The sequence below is a fragment of the Anabrus simplex genome, chromosome 7, assembly GCF_040414725.1.
Source record: "Anabrus simplex isolate iqAnaSimp1 chromosome 7, ASM4041472v1, whole genome shotgun sequence".
In the NCBI taxonomy this organism is placed as follows: domain Eukaryota; kingdom Metazoa; phylum Arthropoda; class Insecta; order Orthoptera; family Tettigoniidae; genus Anabrus; species Anabrus simplex.
Window position 1 is genome coordinate 194,524,356 of NC_090271.1, and position 18,220 is coordinate 194,542,575.

Here is an 18,220-nt window from a genome sequence, read left to right on the forward strand (position 1 = left end):
GCTCTTTTGAGGAAAACTCCCAGTAGAGGTGAGCTGGATGTACCTTTGTAAACACATACCACCCAACCCTCCTGATAATCTTATATTTCTGGCCGTACAGAGAATCGAACTCGAGCCTCCGAAGACGGCAGCTAATAGCGTTAACCGTTGCAATACGGATGCGGATGGCTTTAGATGGTAAGTGAACCAAAAGGAGACCAAGATAATGATGTTTTGTTTTAGTTTTAAATAATTTAATGTTATTGGTTTTACGTCCCACTAACTACTGTTCCTGTTTTCGGAGACGCCGAGGTTTCGGAACTTTGTCCCGCAGTAGTTCGTTTACGTGTCGGTAATTCTATCGGCATGAGACTGCCGTATTTGAGCACCTTCAAATACCACCGGACTGAGCCAGGATAAAAACTCCCATCTTGGAGTCCGAAGGCCAGCACTCTACCGTCTGAGATACTCAGCCTGGCTGACTCAGATTTTTATTATTAAAGAAAAGAAATGTGGAACTAAACGAGGCCACGGAACTAGTTTCAAATAGAGTATTGTGGAGCCGCATTGTTAATTCACAGAGACTTGCAGACTGAAAGATGAATGTCATTAGAGTCTATACCAGAGATGGCGAACCTATGACACATGTGCCACTAGGTGAAGGGCTAACACGACAACATACTAACATATTTTAATGTTTTTAATATGTAATAAACAGGTCGAAAATCTACGAACATAGCATTTTGTAACATTACGTTATAATAAAGAAGTATGTCTAAATTAATTCTATGGCCATATTTTTTACAAATTTTATTAGGTTCAAGCAAAAATATACTGTACCTTACTCTTAAAATTTACCGTTTTTAAAAATGCAATTTTTAGTGATGTTTGAAAAATAAAATCATGAAAAATGAAGTCTAACGAATTTATATGTAATGCAATCTAATACCTAAACGATGTCAAATGAGGGGTTCCATGATGCTTTTTAAAGGAAAATAACCGATGGCACACTAGACAGAAAAAGTAATAAACAAGAGCTTAATTGACACGCTAGCCGGTAAATGTTTGCCAACCCTAGTCTATGCTGAAAGTTTATGAAGTTATAAGTTCATTTTCCTGCCTGCTGTCATTTCTTGATGGATACAGTACTTTTTCATCCATCTCTTGGCACAGGCCAGAGTAAAGTGTAGCTTCCACCGAAGTCCCAGTCAACATCCATGGCTGTGACAATATGGAAGTTGCTGGGGTATGGGTAGTGCTGAGCCATGACATTCAGAGCATGACTAGTGCATCTGAGTGTTATGAAAGGTGCTGCTCATAGGGTCAGTTGTGCTGCAATAGCACTTTCTGACCCAGTGAGGAAAGCAATGGCAAACTACCTCACTCCTCATCTTGCCTAGTATGCCTCATTTTGGTGCTGTCATTGGTTTTTGGGGTTTCCTCATAACCGCATAACCTTTTGTGGTGCTACTTGAGGATCCAACCAGCCTCTGGGCTGATGACCTAACAGACATTCATTTTCTCACACCAGGCAAATGCTGGGGTTGTACCTTAATTAAGGCCACGGCTACTTCCTTCCCACTCCTAGCCCTTTCCTGTCCCATCGTCTCCATAAGACCTATCTGTGTCGGTGCGACGTAAAGCAATTAGAAAAAAATCATTTAGCAGGATTCGAGAGTTAACTAGTGGAAATTTTAAATTCAATGAATTCGTATCCCGCATGTTGCCAGTTTATTAACCTCCACATTGTGTATTTTCCAGCACAGAGTTAATTCAGCTTTTGTGGCAGGTGTGCAGCCACATCCAGGGCGTGTTCATGTTTATACTTTAATCTTTGCCCTCCGTGGTAGATGATTCTAGGCAACCAAGGAATGAGTAACTCACAACTGATTGTCTCTTTATAGTATACTGTGTCTATATGCTGAGTAAGTTACTTCGTCATGTGAATTGTGTCATTTCAGAGTGGATTACGTGCGAAGGCAACTGATGTATTCCCTACTACCAACTGGTAGTATTTCCGGGCTACTAGACCGAAGGGCAGAGTTTGACGCCGACCCAGAAGAAAGCGGCCGAGCCAAGAGCGCCTCGGTAAGACTTGGGAGTCGAAGATAGTGGGATAGCCAGCGTCCAAAGAGCAACGACATTATCATGAGTCAGAACTCACGGCCCCACTGCTATCACGACCTTTGTGATAAGTTCAAAGTATAACAAGTTGGAGACGACAAGGTGTATTATCTTGGTCCGAGTTGAGAACTCATCAATTACATCGGGACTTCCAGAGGGAGAGGATCAACTTAGAATCACTCCAGTAACTGGCTTCAGTAAGTACATAAGTTAAGACATTATTAAGATCTCATGAATGTTGTGATCAATTATGCTGATACATTATAATAATTAGGAGATTAACTGGCCTTTTAACTGTCCGGATACCATTAAAAAACTCAACATCGTGTATATTTGGCCAGTGTAAAGCTATACTGAACTAACAAGAGAACCGTTTGGGTTGGGCCCAATATATCCTAAATATAATGGTAATAATCAGGGTCTGGATTTTGATGACCGAATAAATGCCGAAAAATGACCTGAAAAATGACCTAAAACATTATTTAGTAAATATGTGTACGGTACTTTCAACACTAATTTAACTTATGATGCAGTAAGCATAATTCATAACAGTTGTCAAATAATAATAATAATAATAATAATAATAATAATAATAATAATAATAATAATAATAATAATAATAATAATAATCAGGGTTGTTTTAGTTTCTTTTTTTTTTTTGCTAGTTGCTTTACGTCGCATCAACCCAGATATGTCTTATGGCGACGATGGGATGGGAAACGGTTAGGAGTGGGAAGGAAGCGGCCATGGCCTTAATTGAGGTACAGCCTCAGCATTTGCCTGGTGTGAAAATGAGAAACCACGGAAAACCATCTTCAGGGCTGCCGACAGTGGGATTCGAACCCACTATCACCCGAATACTGGATACTGGCCGCACTTAAGCGACTGCAGCTATCGAGCTCGGTGGCTGTTTTTCTAAGAAAAAAGGTGGCGATACTCATGCGAACTTTTTCATAAACTGAATACCACTCTATGTTCATATCTCCAGATGTACCATCTTTCCCTCTTCCAAAGGTACTGAATTTACTACTGGCCTACTCTAAATACATTTTCACTTCTATCTGTTTTTCTGGCAATCTTGTAAAATCTTCTAACACTTTACAACCTAGCATTTTTTCGCACAAAGCCACTTGTTTTTCTGGAAGAAGTGATTTTTCTGATTTAATGTCACAACAGCACAATACGGGGACAATGTTTTGAAAGTGTTTACCAGTGGATTTAACAGTTCAAAAGGGGTCACACGAGCGTGAAGGATGAGGAAAGATCCGGGCGTCCATCTGCAGCCGTAACTGACGCCAATATTGAACAAGTGCGTGATATGATCCTGAATAACAGACGAGTGACTGTTCTATGAATTCCCGCTCCTGGTACACTGCTACACCTTCAGACCACAAAAAAAAAAAAAAAAAAAAAAAAAAAAAAAGAAATACGGAACGTTGTTCTTCCTTGGTGCAAACAGAGAGTGGCAAGAGCGCAAGCTGAACTGATCTGATAACGCTGAAACCTACCTTAGACGTAGACAACGGTGCCAACTAGCGGCTGGTGTACACTCATCGCCATAGAGCCAACCTAAAGACAATTAGAGCAAAATTGCATATACTTAAAATGTTTTTGTCAGAACAAAACTTCCAAATGTGGCTGTGGTAAAGGATGGAGAAAATCTCGTGGACAGATGTAACCAATAACGAAGAGTAAATGAGAAAAGGATCATGAAAGAAAACAGCTACTTGGATATGTCATATACTGAGAAGGGATTGCTTACAAAAAGCACCTCTAGAAAGGGTGATGAATGAAAATGAGGAGTTACAGAATGTTGATTTGAAAAATGGAAACCGAGCTCGATAGTTGCAGTCGCTTAAGTGCGGCCAGTATCCAGTAATAGGGAGATAGTGGGTTCGAGCTCCACTGTCGGCAGCCTTGAAGATGGTTTTCCGTGGTTTCCCATTTTCATACCAGACAAATGCTGGGGCTGTACCTTAATTAAGGCCACGGCCGCTTCCTTCCCATTCCTAGGCCTTTCCTATCCCATCGCCACCATAAGACATAGATCTGTGTCAGTGCGACGTAAAGCAAAAAAAAATGGAAGGCCATATTCTAAAATAAAGACCAAAATAATTCTATGTCACAGTTGTACTGATACATGTCTACAGACAGATACACAGTGATGTTATGCGCCACCATATTTCGAAATAACCAATCAATCTCCCGTAGACCTCTAGTGAGAACGCTTTCGAACTTTGATAATATCTGTACCTCTGAGGTATGAGAACTACAGTACGGTATATGCGACACAACGTTAGAAGCACTAATTTCTGGTAAAGATGTTTCTGCTGAGCTCAACCATTTCACAACCATTTCGTGCCTCATTAGACTAACGTAAGACCTTATAATCTGTGCTGCCTTGTATACATGTTATTATCAAATGTCATGTCTTATTGCTCTTCTGTGAATAAGGTAGTCGACCGATATCTTGTATAAGCACACCGTGACAACTGATGGCTCCAGTTATCTTTGTGTACTTTTACCAACCAGGATGTTCATTAAGATACGAGTTCTTATTCTGAGTTCTGTAAACGTTCGCCTGAGCCATGTTACACCCTCGAATGATCACGCCTGATAAGTTGTTCTTCTGCTTCTTCTATCAGCAAAGGGTATGTCAAAGGTGATGGCCCCTTTATCTCTAGAAACATAGCTGGAAATATCCGAAAGCGGCTGCGTTCATTCTGTTACTCCTTTGGTGTGGATACTCGATGGTGCAGTGGGGCCAGCTCGTCCAGAACTTCAACAATAATTCATTGTGAGTCTATTTTGTTAATAACATTGCCGACATTTCCAGACAAAATTCGTAGGAATATTAATCTGATATAAACGAGATTCACATTCTAATTATTAATTATTGTATTATGTATTATGGCTGGGGTTCATTTGAAATCAGCGATACAAACTGTGTGAAGCGATGTTGCCTAATTTCGTAAGTCTTGAGTCAGTTTCCCCTTTTCGATGCATTGACTCCTACACTTGTCGACTCCGAATTGCACACAGATATCTCTCGAAAACGATTCGTTTGATGATTTAAGTTTCATTTATTGAAAGACATATTTATAATCACTTGATTTTCCCGAAAGGAAATTTGATATCTTCTTCTTCTTCTTTATCTGTTTACCCTCCGGGGTCGGTTTTTCCTTCGGACTGAGCGAGGGAAATCACCTCTACCGTCTCAAGGGCAGTGTCCTGAAGCTTCAGACTCTGGGTCGGGGATACAACTGGGGAGGATGACCAGTACCTCGCCCAGGCAGCCTCACCTGCTATGATGAACAGGGGCCTTGCGTGGAGATGGGAATATTGGAAGGGGTAGACAAGGACAGGGAAGGAAGCGGCTGTGGCCTTAAGTTAGGTACCATCCCGACATTTGCCTGGAGGAGAAGTGAGAAACCGCGCAAAACCACTTCCAGGATGGCTGAGGTGGGAATCGAACCCACCTCTAGTCAGTTGACCTCCCGGGGCCGAGTGAACCCCGTTCCAGACCTCGTACCACTTTCCAAATTTCGTGGCAGAGCCGGAAATCTAACCCGGGCCTCTGGGGGTGGCAGTTAATCACACTAACCACTACATCACAGAGGCGGACAAATTTGACATCACGTTTTAAATATTATTTTGAGCAGGAAATCGTAAAATTCAAGCAAAAATTCTTAACATTTACTTCTTCATTAATATAAGGTTCTTAGTTAGCTGGTATTGGTACTGTGGACTTGGCCTACTTTTACGACCGACTGCTCTTCCTGACGCCAACATTACGTAGGGGGATGTTTTTAAAATTGCATGTTTCTGTGAAAGTTGGTAGTGAAATATGTTGTGTGTTGAGTGTAAATGAAATGGTGTGTATTAAGACAAATCCTCAGTCTCCGAACATGAGGAATTAACCAGACATGGCTAAATTAGCTGGGAATCGAACCTCGGACACTCTGAACCAAAGGCCGCTACGCTTGCCACTAAGCTAAGGAACCAGACAATTATTAATATTTACGGAGGTACATCAACTTGGAAGTTGTCTGTGACAGACGTAAGCTATAGCCCATAGATAAGAAATTTAAAAAAATTAGGAATAAGAACTGAAGACCGCCTCTGTGATGTAGTGGTTAGTGCGATTAGCTGCCACCCCCGGAGGCCCGGGTTCGATTCCCGGCTCTGCCACGAAATTTGAAAAGTGGTACTAGGGCTGGAACATGGTCCACTCAGCCTCGGGAGGTTAACTAAGTAGAGGTGGGTTCTATTCCCACCTCAGCCATCCAGGAAGTGGTTTCCTGTGGTTTCCCACTTCTCCTCCAGGCAAATGCCGGGATGGTACCTAACTTGAAGCCACGGCCGCTTCCTTCCCTCTTCCGTGTCTATCCTTTACAATCTTCCCATCGCCCCGCAAGGCTGCTGTTCAGCATAGCAGGTGAGGCCGCCTGGGCGAGGTACTGGTCATTCTCCCTAGTTGTATCCCCCAAACCAGAGTCTGAAGCTCCAGGACACTGTCCTTAAGGCGGTAGAGGCGGGATCCCTCGCTGAGACCGAGGGGAAAACCGACCTTTGAGGGTAAACAGATAAAGAAGACGAAGAAGAAGAACTGCAATAATAATATTTACTGTTTCCTTATTGGCCAGTGTTCCAAAAGCTTAAAAACCTGTCGTTATTCCTTAATTACGTTGTACAGGCATTCACGTTTCATGATAGGGTATCGATATACCAGACCATGTTGCATGTGGCAACGTGTCATTATGACTTCCTCTGTGGTGTAAACTTTGCATTTGTAGAGGAAACAGAAAAAATATCCTATATGAGTGTTTTAAGGGGGAGACAACGGAGTCATTTGGCCTAAACATATTTAATCACGGGAAATCGAAAAGACAAACCCTAATAGATCATGCATGGAAAGTTCTTGGAGCCACTAGTTATGAGCTCTAAGTGACAGGAAACAACAGTTTATAAAAGTTTCTAATTTTATATTTACATTACTGCATTGTTCGGTTTTCAGATAAAGATGCTTTCCAAACAGGATCTTGATTTCTGAGGTGAAGGAAAGGTGTTTATAATGTTTTCTTATTTTTTATTTACTCCTCAAATTAAAGTAGGAGGTTTTTGGAACTGTGGTAAATCTGTAAATGCTGAGGATAATATCGGTTTTATTCTGTAATATATTTACTCAAAGTGTCTTCAGATATGAGTTATTAGTGACAATATCTCCCTGTAACTTGCATATTTATAAATTCATTGTCAGTGAGAACCATGAAACCATTTCACTATTCAGAAGTTTGAGTGTGTTACGAGAGGACCACAGGGGCCGATACTTCTGAGTCGCCAGACTGAGTAGGGCAGGTGGTAGAGCGCTGGCGTTGTTCACGGGTTCGATCCCAGCTCAGTCCATTGGTATTTGAGGATGCACATATACGTCAGCCTCTTGTTGGTAGTTTTAGCAGCAGTAAATGGGCTGCTGTGGGACAAAATTCCAACACCTCAGCGTATCCATAGTCCGTTAAAATACTTAGTAAGACACAGAACTCTTATTATTATATTATTATTATTATTATTATTATTATTATTATTATTATTATTATTATTATTATTATTATTATTATTATTATTATTATTATTATTATTATTATAGTTCTGAGTCTACAATACTTCCGTATATTTGTGTTATTCTTCATATAAACTTACCCCTTGTTACCTTCGTATTTCCAAGATATTAGATTTGCGAGGCCGAGGATTTCGTCCATTTTATGCCTTTCGAAAGCCTTCTCTTTTCTTTTGCTTTTTTTACAACGTGCTTTACGTCACACCGACACAGATAGGTCTTACGGCGACGATGTGATAGGAAACGGCTAGGAGTGGAAAGAAAGCGGCCGTGGCCTTAATTAAGGTACGGCCCCAGCATTTGCCTGTTGTGACAACGGGAAACTACGGAAAACCCTCTTCAGGGCTGCCGACAGGGGGATTCGAACCCACTATCACCCAGATCCAAGCTGACAGCTGCGCGCCCTTAACTGCACGGCCAACTTGCCCGGTGCTTCTCTTTCTTCAGCCTATTTCTTCATCCTCAAAGGATTTGACTCCTTCCTATGATTAACATAATGAGAGTGATGATCTCATCGTTTTCTCTCCTTAAAACGCCAATCACTATCACAACCACCCCTACCACCACCACCATCATCATCGTAGTGTTGTCCCGCAGGAGCAGGGGCCACTTGTAGGATCTTCGATCGCCACTTCACTTGATCGTGGGCATCAATTGGATGAATGTCGCAGATTTTCAGCGTCTTGTTGATGATGTCCTGTCAGCGTTGCTTGGGTCTGCCATGTGGTTGTTGTCCGTCGAAGGCAAGGTGATAGGATGTATTGGCAACTGTTATTAGTGCTGCCCGTAAGATGTGGCCAAACTATCGTAGTTGCCCTTACCGCATTTTTTCTTGAATGGGGGGCGATACCAAACTGCTGCCTGAGAGTGTCGTTTCGGATGAGATCCTCGAGGGAGACACCCATTGCCCATTCCTATTGCATGAAGTCGAGTTTCGTTAGTTTTGGTTGCGGGCCAGCATTCCGTGCCATATAATACCAGTGGACGTGCAGCAGTTCGGTAGATCTTTCTCCAGGTGGGTTGGCATTCTGTGGTTGCACAAAGTACCTGTGACCAGTGGCACCGACTTCGGGAGCGGGGGAGAGAGGCGTTTTCTGCCCACCCCCCGCAATGATCTTAGAGGGGGCAGAGTGCCATCCGCCCCCCACCCCAAAAAAAATCTTCTCCCAGATGTTAAGTCCCCTGAAAACGTGGAGTTTGGTAGTCTTCGGATACCGGTAAGGTGTTAAATCTGGAGAAGGTGGTAGATAGTTTTATATCAAGAAATGAGATTAGAAAGGGGGAATTACTTCAGAGAACAACATTTCCCAATGGAGACTCTTCAGGCGGTACATCTGGTAGTAGGGTTTTTCACATTTCATATCATGAAATGCATAATTTACAGTAAATGTTCTAAATATTTTAACTTGTGATTATTTTTTATAGTTCCGTACATAAAACTTATTTATGAATCAAGTTCTATTTTTCTGTTTACTTGTGAATATTATTGAAAATTCCGTCCATAAGACTCGTTTAAAAATGTATTTGAGAAACGAGCTCTATTATTTTTTGCATTTTTAACTGTTTGTGAATATTGTTATTATGTAGGAATGTTTGCACTAATATTATTATCAGGATTTATTGAAGCTTTTAGGCCTTCGCCCAGTACAGTGTTCAAATACATAATAGCCTAAGCAAGTACAGAATGTATAAACTCCCCTGATTAATCACAATTAAAAAATAATAATTCAATTAGTAATTAGAAACAAATGGCCCACTGTCAACTCACTTCGGGAGAGCCGTTAGCCCTGTGAATAAATATAATCTACAGTTATTAGTAATGAACAAGCTATGACAAGTATAGTGGACCCCCAAGCAGTGATCACTGCCCGGTGGAGCCTGTTGTCGCCAGGACACTCACGACAATAATAGTGGGCCCACCCTGCAATGATCACCGCGCGTAGGAATCTGGTGATTACCAGATGTACTGTGATTGGCAGGAATCGCGAGGCTACTCACGAGTCAATAAGGATTTTAATCTAATAATAATAATAATAATAATAATAATAATAATAATAATAATAATAATAATAATAATAATAATAGCTCCTACCAGTAGGTTTGCACTAATAGTTGTTCCTCATTTCATATGCCTGTGTTGATATTAACCATCCTCTCACCCCCCCCCCTCCCCAACAATTACCCAAAGTCGGCACGCCTGCCTGTGACGTCACTCCACTTTGACAATTTTGCTCTGACTCGCGCCCTAATATCACCGTCGATTTCACCCTCACCCTGCAGGTACGATCCCAGGCATCTGAACAAGTTAGCTCTGTGAAGATCTACACCATTAAAGTGGATGGAACTATCAGCCGGACTTGATTCCCAATACTGTACTCTGTTTTCTCAGTGTTAAGGCGAAGCCTAAACTGTGAAAGGCGATCAGTCCACGTCTGTATTTGTTGCTGGAGTTTTTCACCACCACCACCACCACCACCATCATAATGAAAGAAAAAAAAAAGAAATCTTCCAATGGCCAATCCTTGTTATATACCGATCCCGACGCTCCAGAGGTCAAGAGGGCTTCAGGTCGGACCAGAGATTTTAACTGTGTATGATTAATTCTTCTGGCTCGGGGACTGGGTATTTGTGTTCGTCTTGATACAATTCTCTTCATCTATTTACAACACACCACATTACAAAGCACCACATAAACACGCAATAGTGAGCACTTTCCTCCACATAGGGTTGGAGTCAAGAAGTGCATCCGGCCGTAAAACTGTGCCAAATCTCCAACAAACACCTACTCCAGGAAACTGGGAAAATACACATCGCGGAGATTAGGCTATGAAGACTGCTATTATACCGACCCATGTCAGTATACATCTTGAAAAACTGAATATATTGTGTACTGTCTTAAACGTGAAGCTTCCACGGTCTGTTAAATTCTTTAGTTCTTCCAGGTTCAATCGTGTTGTTGTTTTATGTAAATTAGGTACAGTTTGCCGACGTATCGAATACATTGCAGTATTCTTTGTCAAGGACTGATGCACTCCTACTCGATTGGAGACAATCAGTCTCCAAAGGCAGCTAAAATCAACTACACAGTTCAAAAAATTAGGGGGACACGTTTTGTAACGTCTGGTATGTGAATGTTAATTTGGTAGATGGGGTCCCAATGGTCGTACAGCATACCTTGAGACCTTAGCTACTCAGGGTATGTCAAATCGAAGTTATACTCCTTTTGTAGGCATAGCCATGCATTAAACTGTCAGGTGACCCCTCAAAACAAAGTGAACAGCGGTGCGTCCGTGTGTCGTTGTGAGGTACACAGACTACTGCGGTCATTTGAGTACGTTGTACGTCAACCAGCACAACCCATTAGACATCTTAACGTCCAGTGACTGGACGTAGTGCGCTGCGCAGAGTCCAAGAACAAACAAAGAAGAAGAAGACATCTTAACGAGGTTCAAGTCGCAAGGGCCGTCACTTTGATCCAGGAAGGATGGACTTTTCGTCGTTCAACTGGATCTCAACGTGTAACTTGTTGATGACTACTGATAATTAATATCATGAATAAAATATATAAATAAAATTACTCAAAAACTTAATAAAATTAATAAGCATAATTAACCGAAGTGTCCGTAGTATGGGCGCCAGAGTTCACCATAATGGATCCCTCGAAGTTAGATAAGAGCATGATAAACTTTATATCCCAGGGCGTGTACATAATGCTGCGTACTCTGCTGCAGGCCTTACCTAACCTCCTGAAAACGACTAATTAGGTAGGAACTGCACCTAGGTTCATCAATAACACTGATTCTAAAATAGCTAACTATATTCTTAACAAATTCCGTGCATGAGCACCTCATCAACATACAACATTATACATATAATACACACATAAAATATTGCTGGAAGACTCCATATTTACAACAACAACAATAATGAAAATCGTGGGAAAACGAAAGCGAGAACTAAGCTACCATTTGTAGATGGTCCGATGAACAATGTACATGTATGAAGATAAACACCCTTCACTGTCTCTATATCAATTCGATTTACCGATTCTCATAATCGGCAGTTATCACATCACACAGATACTGTACCTTGTACTACTGTGTTCACATATTTTAACACTTGTTGTAAAGATATATACACACGTCTGTCGATCCTCAACATATAAATTTATGGAAAGTCTGAGATAGCTTTCACCAACATATAATGCTAGGCCGCCACAAGTGCTACAATACTTAATGCGCAAGCACTCTCCACAGTCAGCCACTTTCCACAAACATAACACGACTACGCTCCACGAACGTTTTAAGTCCAGTTCATTGCTGCCGTGTCACTCCAGTACCGTGTATCAGCACCACTTCCTTCCCGTACAGTGCCTCAGTTGTAGTTGTAGTTATCTTCCTTCTCGTTCCTTTACAATCACCTCTACAATCACCCTTCCAATGTTTCTTACAATGTCCCTGTTGCCGCCGTATCATCAACCTTTATAGACATCAACATCCCCCTCCTCTCAGATGATACGTCTGGATTGGTGCTTGCCAGCCAATCATGGGTGGTCCTCTCCTCAAGACATGCCCTGAACTTCTCCTTGCTTCCAAGAGAATAACAAACACTCGGGAGTTTTACATGAATCACCAAACTTCCCTGGTACAACAACAAGCTTATCTCATCAGGCTGGGATATATACATGAGTAATGGAATTTCCTGACACAAGTACATCACAACAGACACTGGGGTAGCCATATGACTCATTCAAATTACCAGAGTTATTAAAGCCATGTTTTCCCACTCATGCAAAACAAATTACTCATACCTACATATGTGGATATCTTCCAGCTTACCAATATAAATGGCAAAGTATACAAATGAAATAATAATAATAATAATAATAATAATAATAATAATAATAATAATAATAATAATAATAATAATAATAATAATAATAATAAAATAGAATACTGACAATAATATCTCTAACTTCTACATATAATTCTGGGGTGTGATATATGTACTATCACAAACGTCTCTCCGTCAGTTATTCAACGCTTGTGGAATCGCTACAATGAGACATGCCACTTCACAAGGAAAGTTGGACAAGGTCGTGGACGCATGACAGACCCGCAGGATGACCGATATATGACCATCTGTGCGTTGCGGCGTCGTTTAGCAACTGCCAGAGAACTGCAACAAGACCTCAGGAGGGTCACTGGAGTCACGGTGTCTGACCAGACAGTAAGGAAGAGGTTAAGAGAAGTGTTTTTGTGATCCAGACGTCCTGTTCGATTGCCCCGTTTAACGCAGCAACATCGCGCAGCTCGTCTTCTGTTTGCCCGTACCCACGTCAACTGTCAACTTCGCAAATGGAGACCTGTGTTGTTCACAGACGAGTCCAGATTTCCCCTGACACAGCGTGATGGACGTCAACGTGTATGGAGACGCCGTGGTGAGCAGTGCATGCCAAATTTTGTCCAGGAAGGCGACCGATTCGGACAAGGTTCTGTGATGGTGTGGGGTGGCCGTAAGGATCTTGTCGTCGTCCGTGGTAATCTTATCGCTGCGGGTTACATCGAGCTTATACTAGTACAGCATGTGTTGGTTGCTGCATACGGTGTTGGCCCTAAATTCGTACTCATGCACGACAATGCCAGAGTTCATATAGCGCGCATCAACAGAGCTGTCTTGCGAGAACTGGACATTCAAGAGATGGAATGGCTAGCGGTGGGTCTCGACCTTAATCCCATCGAGCATGTATTGGATAGGCTTGACAGAAATGTTCGTGGTCGCCCTGTTCCACCACAGATTCTCCAAGACCTCGAACAGGCTCTCATTGAAGAATGGGACCTGATACCGCAACGTGACCTCCGTCGACTTATACGGAGCATGCCACATAGGTGCCAGGCTCTGTTAAATGCTCGTGGAGGACATACACCATACTGAAGTTCTCCAACTGTGATAAAAATCCACCCCGGAGGACTGTTATCACTTTGTTTTCGCCCCTATTTGGTCATTTTTGTTTGTGTTCTAAAAATGAGCGTAAATCCATCGATGTTCTTTTGTGTACTTCAACGGTAAATAATAAAGGTTTAGTTGGTAATATACCAGGGTGTGAGGTATTGTTTTGTGGGGCATGGCATACGTCCAAAAAAAGTTCCCCTAATATTTTTGAACTGTGTATGTGTACTGTAACTATTTAAAACTAATTTAATGCAATATTAACATAAATATGATAACTTAATTCAATTGAAATTGAAATTAACATAAAAATATCAGGTGTTTCAGTAAAGAACAATACGTATTCCGATGTCCCCCTTAGTTGCTAATGGTCTTCAACGCTTTGTGTACTAAAAATAATTAAATCCATTATACGAAAATATTTCTACTTCGAATTTCAAATTTACAAACGTGACTTCGAATTCACTGCTGTTAATATGAGAAGCAGCTACTAGGAACTGTATGTTCTACTGAGAAATATGAATGTTCGTCCATTCCCACTTACCATCCAGACTGTGTCTGGTATTTCTTCAATGTCTCCTTTGTTATTCAACGTCTCTAAACTAACTCGTTTACCTTGCCGGCCCTAACATTCCACGGTTAGCTTTCTGGTGGGTTTATTTAATTTTTTGTTTTACTGTTTTATTTTCGTCACATGGACACAGATAGGTCTTATAGCGACGATGGGATAGGAAAGAGCTAGGAGTGGGATGGAAGCGGTCATGGCCTTTCTGGTGATTATTATGTAATCCAATACCTCTTTAAGTGTACCAGGTTTTTCCTTTGAAAGAACCCTGTGGCACATGCAGCCTATTTCGGTCCTCGCAAACCTAATACCGTCGAGATCGGAAGAGAACAAGAGTTGACCAAGGCAGGTCGGATATGAAAGATGAAAGTGAGAAGTCTGGCACAGGAAATCCGTCCTAAAGAAGAATGAAGGCATCGGGAAAAAGAAAGGGAAAATCTTCGCGACCGAATTCGCTGCTACTTGCATCAGACAGTTCATGACGAGTCCAGAATTAGGCCTAAACTCTTGGACTGGTCGGGAATTAGACCCGGGGCATCCGGTTGTGAGTTGGGCACGCTACCGTTACACGACGAGGCTGACTTTGTTTCAGATAATGTACCAACAGGTCTCTCGCGCTGAAGCTGTAATAAGCTTTGTGTTGAGATTCGAAAGCAAGCAAGTTTATACAGTAATTGTACGTGACTGTTGATATCGTGATCATGGCTATGGGAGGCGGCGGCTGCTTTCTGTTTCCTTTATTTTGTTTTCTTTTAGCGTGTGGCCTCCGAAGAGGCCTGTAAAGGGCTTTCGAGATGACGCGTCTATGAGGATGGGGCGCTAACTGTGATGAATTCTAATGGTGAAAACGGCTCACACACCAATTCCCCAAGCCATCGGAATTAAACAATGACTCGGCCGCGGATCGAATGCGAGACCCTCGGGACCAAAGGCCAGCACGCCAACCATTTGGTCATGGAGCTATTAGACTGGGAGGGCTGCACGTCTGGGTTATAGAGAATGCAGATCAAGCATAAAATCAACAATTGCATGCAGGCAAAAAGCAGTCTTAATTTTAGCCTGACATTCTCATGAGCTTCATACAAGCCGATTTTTTTTACGGCTATGATCACGCAGTAATGAGAAAATGTTGTTTCACAAAATTTACAATAACCTTTTTTTCACAAATCATCATCATCATCATCATCATCATCATCATCTGTTTACCCTCCAGGTTCGGCTTTTCCCTCGGACTCAGCGAGGGATCCCACCTCTACCGCCTCAAGGGCAGTGTCCTGGAGCTTCAGACTCTTGGTCGGGGGATACAACTGGGGAGTATGACCAGTACCTCGCCCAGGCGGCCTCACCTGCTATGGTGAACAGGGGCCTTGTGGAGGGATGGGAAGATTGGAAGAGATAGGGAAGGATGAGGGAAGGAAGCGGCCGTGGCCTTAAGTTAGGTACCATCCCGGCATTCGCCTGGAGGTGAAGTGGGAAACCACGGAAAACCACTTCGAGGATGGCTGAGGTGGGAATCGAACCCACCTCTACTCAGTTGACCTCCCGAGGCTGAGTGGACCCCGTTCCAGCCCTCGTACCACTTTTTCAAATTTCGTGGCAGAGCCGGGAATCGAACCCGGACCTCCCGGGGGTGGCAGCTAATCACGCTAACCACTACACCACACAGGCGGACTTTTTCACAAATATCAGTTGAAATTTAAAAAATGAAATGGTGTATGGCTTTTACTGCCGGGAATGTCCGAGTAGACGTTCGGCTCGCCAGGTGCAGATCTTTTGATTTGACACCCGTAGGCGACCTGGGCGTCGTGATGAGGATGAAATGATGATGATGAAGACGACACATACACCCAGCCCCCGAGCCAGCGAAATTAACCAATTATAGTTAAAATTTCCGACCCTGCCGGGAATCGAACCCGGGACCCCTGTGACCAAAGGCCAGCACGCTAACCATTCAGCCACGGAGCCGCAGATGAAATAAACACTTGGTGTACAGATAAACAATACTGTAAGTTACTTTAAGACGTATTTACGTTTGGTAACGATCAGAACAGTCCGCCTCTGTGGTGTAGTGGTTAGCGTGATTAGCTGCCACCCCCGGAGGCCCGGGTTCGATTCCCGGCTCTGCCACGAAATTTGAAAAGTGGTACGAGGGCTGGAACGGGGTCCACTCAGCCTCGGGAGGTCAACTGAGTAGAGGTGGGTTCGATTCCCACCTCAGCCATCCTGGAAGTGGTTTTCCGTGGTTTCCCACTTCTCCTCCAGGCGAATGCCGGGATGGTACCTAACTTAAGGCCACGGCCGCTTCCTTCCCTCTTCCTTGCCTATCCCTTCCAATCTTCCCATCCCTCCACAAGGCCCCTGTTCACCATAGCAGGTGAGGCCGCCTGGGCGAGGTACTGGTCATACTCCCCAGTTGTATCCCCCGACCAAGAGTCTGAAGCTCCAGGACACTGCCTTGGAGGCGGTAGAGGTGGGATCCCTCGCTAAGTCCGAACCTGGAGTGTAAACAGATGATGATGATGAACGATCAGAACAATACTTGGTGTAAATAACCAATTATAGTTAAAATTTCCGACCCTGCCGGGAATCGAACCCGGGACCCCTGTGACCAAAGGCCAGCACGCTAACCATTCAGCCACGGAGCCGAGCGCTCCGTTGGAAATGAAAAAAAAAAAAACCGTCACCTTTTTGTTCAAACTGCGTTAAAATTTTGACAAGATACGATAATGATTTCTATTCCACGTAATTAAAAGTAGAATAAAACAAGCTAAATGTTGGTGTATTTTGTTTTTCTGTGGGAAAAAGGATAAACTTTTTATTAACGTATTAAATCGAGTGTCTATCCTTTTCTTCCACAACAGTAAATACATTGGCTGAGGTTTGTTAATGGTATACAGTATGTAGGCAAACGAACATGTATATGTCCCGTGTAGTATAACGTTGTAAATATCTGCATGTAGCCATTCGTGCCCCATTTGGACCGGTCGCCGCTGACTATGAGGCATGTAGTTCGACGTGTAATACGAATCACAAGGACATAACTTTTCATTTTAAGAATCCTTCAGGAATTGGCCTTGACTCAATCCGCGGTCATTTTGGTGAGAAGTCAGTGACAATGTTACTCGGATATCACCGCACTTGGGATTCGATCTTACAACCTTCAGCACTGGAGGTCAATGTCTATTAAACTGCCCTACACATTCGATTGATAATGTGAAACTCTTGTTGTTTTCTGTTAGAGGCTTAGGATAACATGTATTGTAGCGGTTCATATAACATTAATTATTTGGATCTACATCATAGATTAAAACGGATCAATGTGAAATTTACCTGAGTGAATGTGGAAAACAGGGACTGCTTAGCCAAGGCAGTAAAAGTGTGCTCGGTTCAGCTCGATTTCAGGAGATTGTACAAGTTAGAAAGTAGATGTCCATTGTTTAACATGGTCCTGGAGGCACTCAGTTTTCACCAGAAATGAGTGCAAAATTAATTCTCAAGGGGTAAAGACAGTCGGGCATAGATCTAAGCACTCAGTCCATACGTAGTGTCGTGGTTACGGATAGTGGAAGCCTTTATGTTCCAGGGACCTTGATGGTCTAAGTGCTGAAGCCAATGGAAGTCACACTAAGGATACCGTAGGAATTTGAAGGAAACAGGCAAGCTTGAAGTCACAGAGATATGACTTTACATTTCTACAGTGAATCGCACAATTACTCGGACAGACATGATTTATTATATTTCCTTTGTATTTTGATTTCAGTAATAATAAAGCACTGATATAAATTAAATACAAGTTTCTGTAAGGAATATAAAAACTAAACGGTCATCATTATTCTAATGAACACTGTCAATGAAAATATAATAATTAAAAACAAAATCAAAATGAAAACCAATATTGCACAAAATTATTCGAACACTTTCCTTTTTTACTCATGATTTCGAAGATTCTGTAAGTCGCGGACTTTCCTGTCATTTGAATTACTTCA

General features: G+C 42.3%; 1 protein-coding gene across 2 annotated transcripts in view; it reads left to right on the forward strand.

Annotated features, from left to right (window-relative positions):
- The first annotated feature begins 2,152 nt into the window (after window positions 1-2,152).
- The window catches only part of LOC137496888 (retinaldehyde-binding protein 1-like), a 148,293-nt gene continuing 132,225 nt past the window's right edge, over window positions 2,153-18,220 (forward strand). The window contains exon 1 of one of the 2 annotated variants that reach the window (XM_068228519.1): window positions 2,153-2,300. The gene's annotated coding sequence lies outside the window, so the exon portion shown is untranslated. Of the gene's footprint in view, window positions 2,301-4,746; window positions 4,901-18,220 lie in introns of those variants that run through there. The other variant, XM_068228520.1, reaches the window with a different exon arrangement.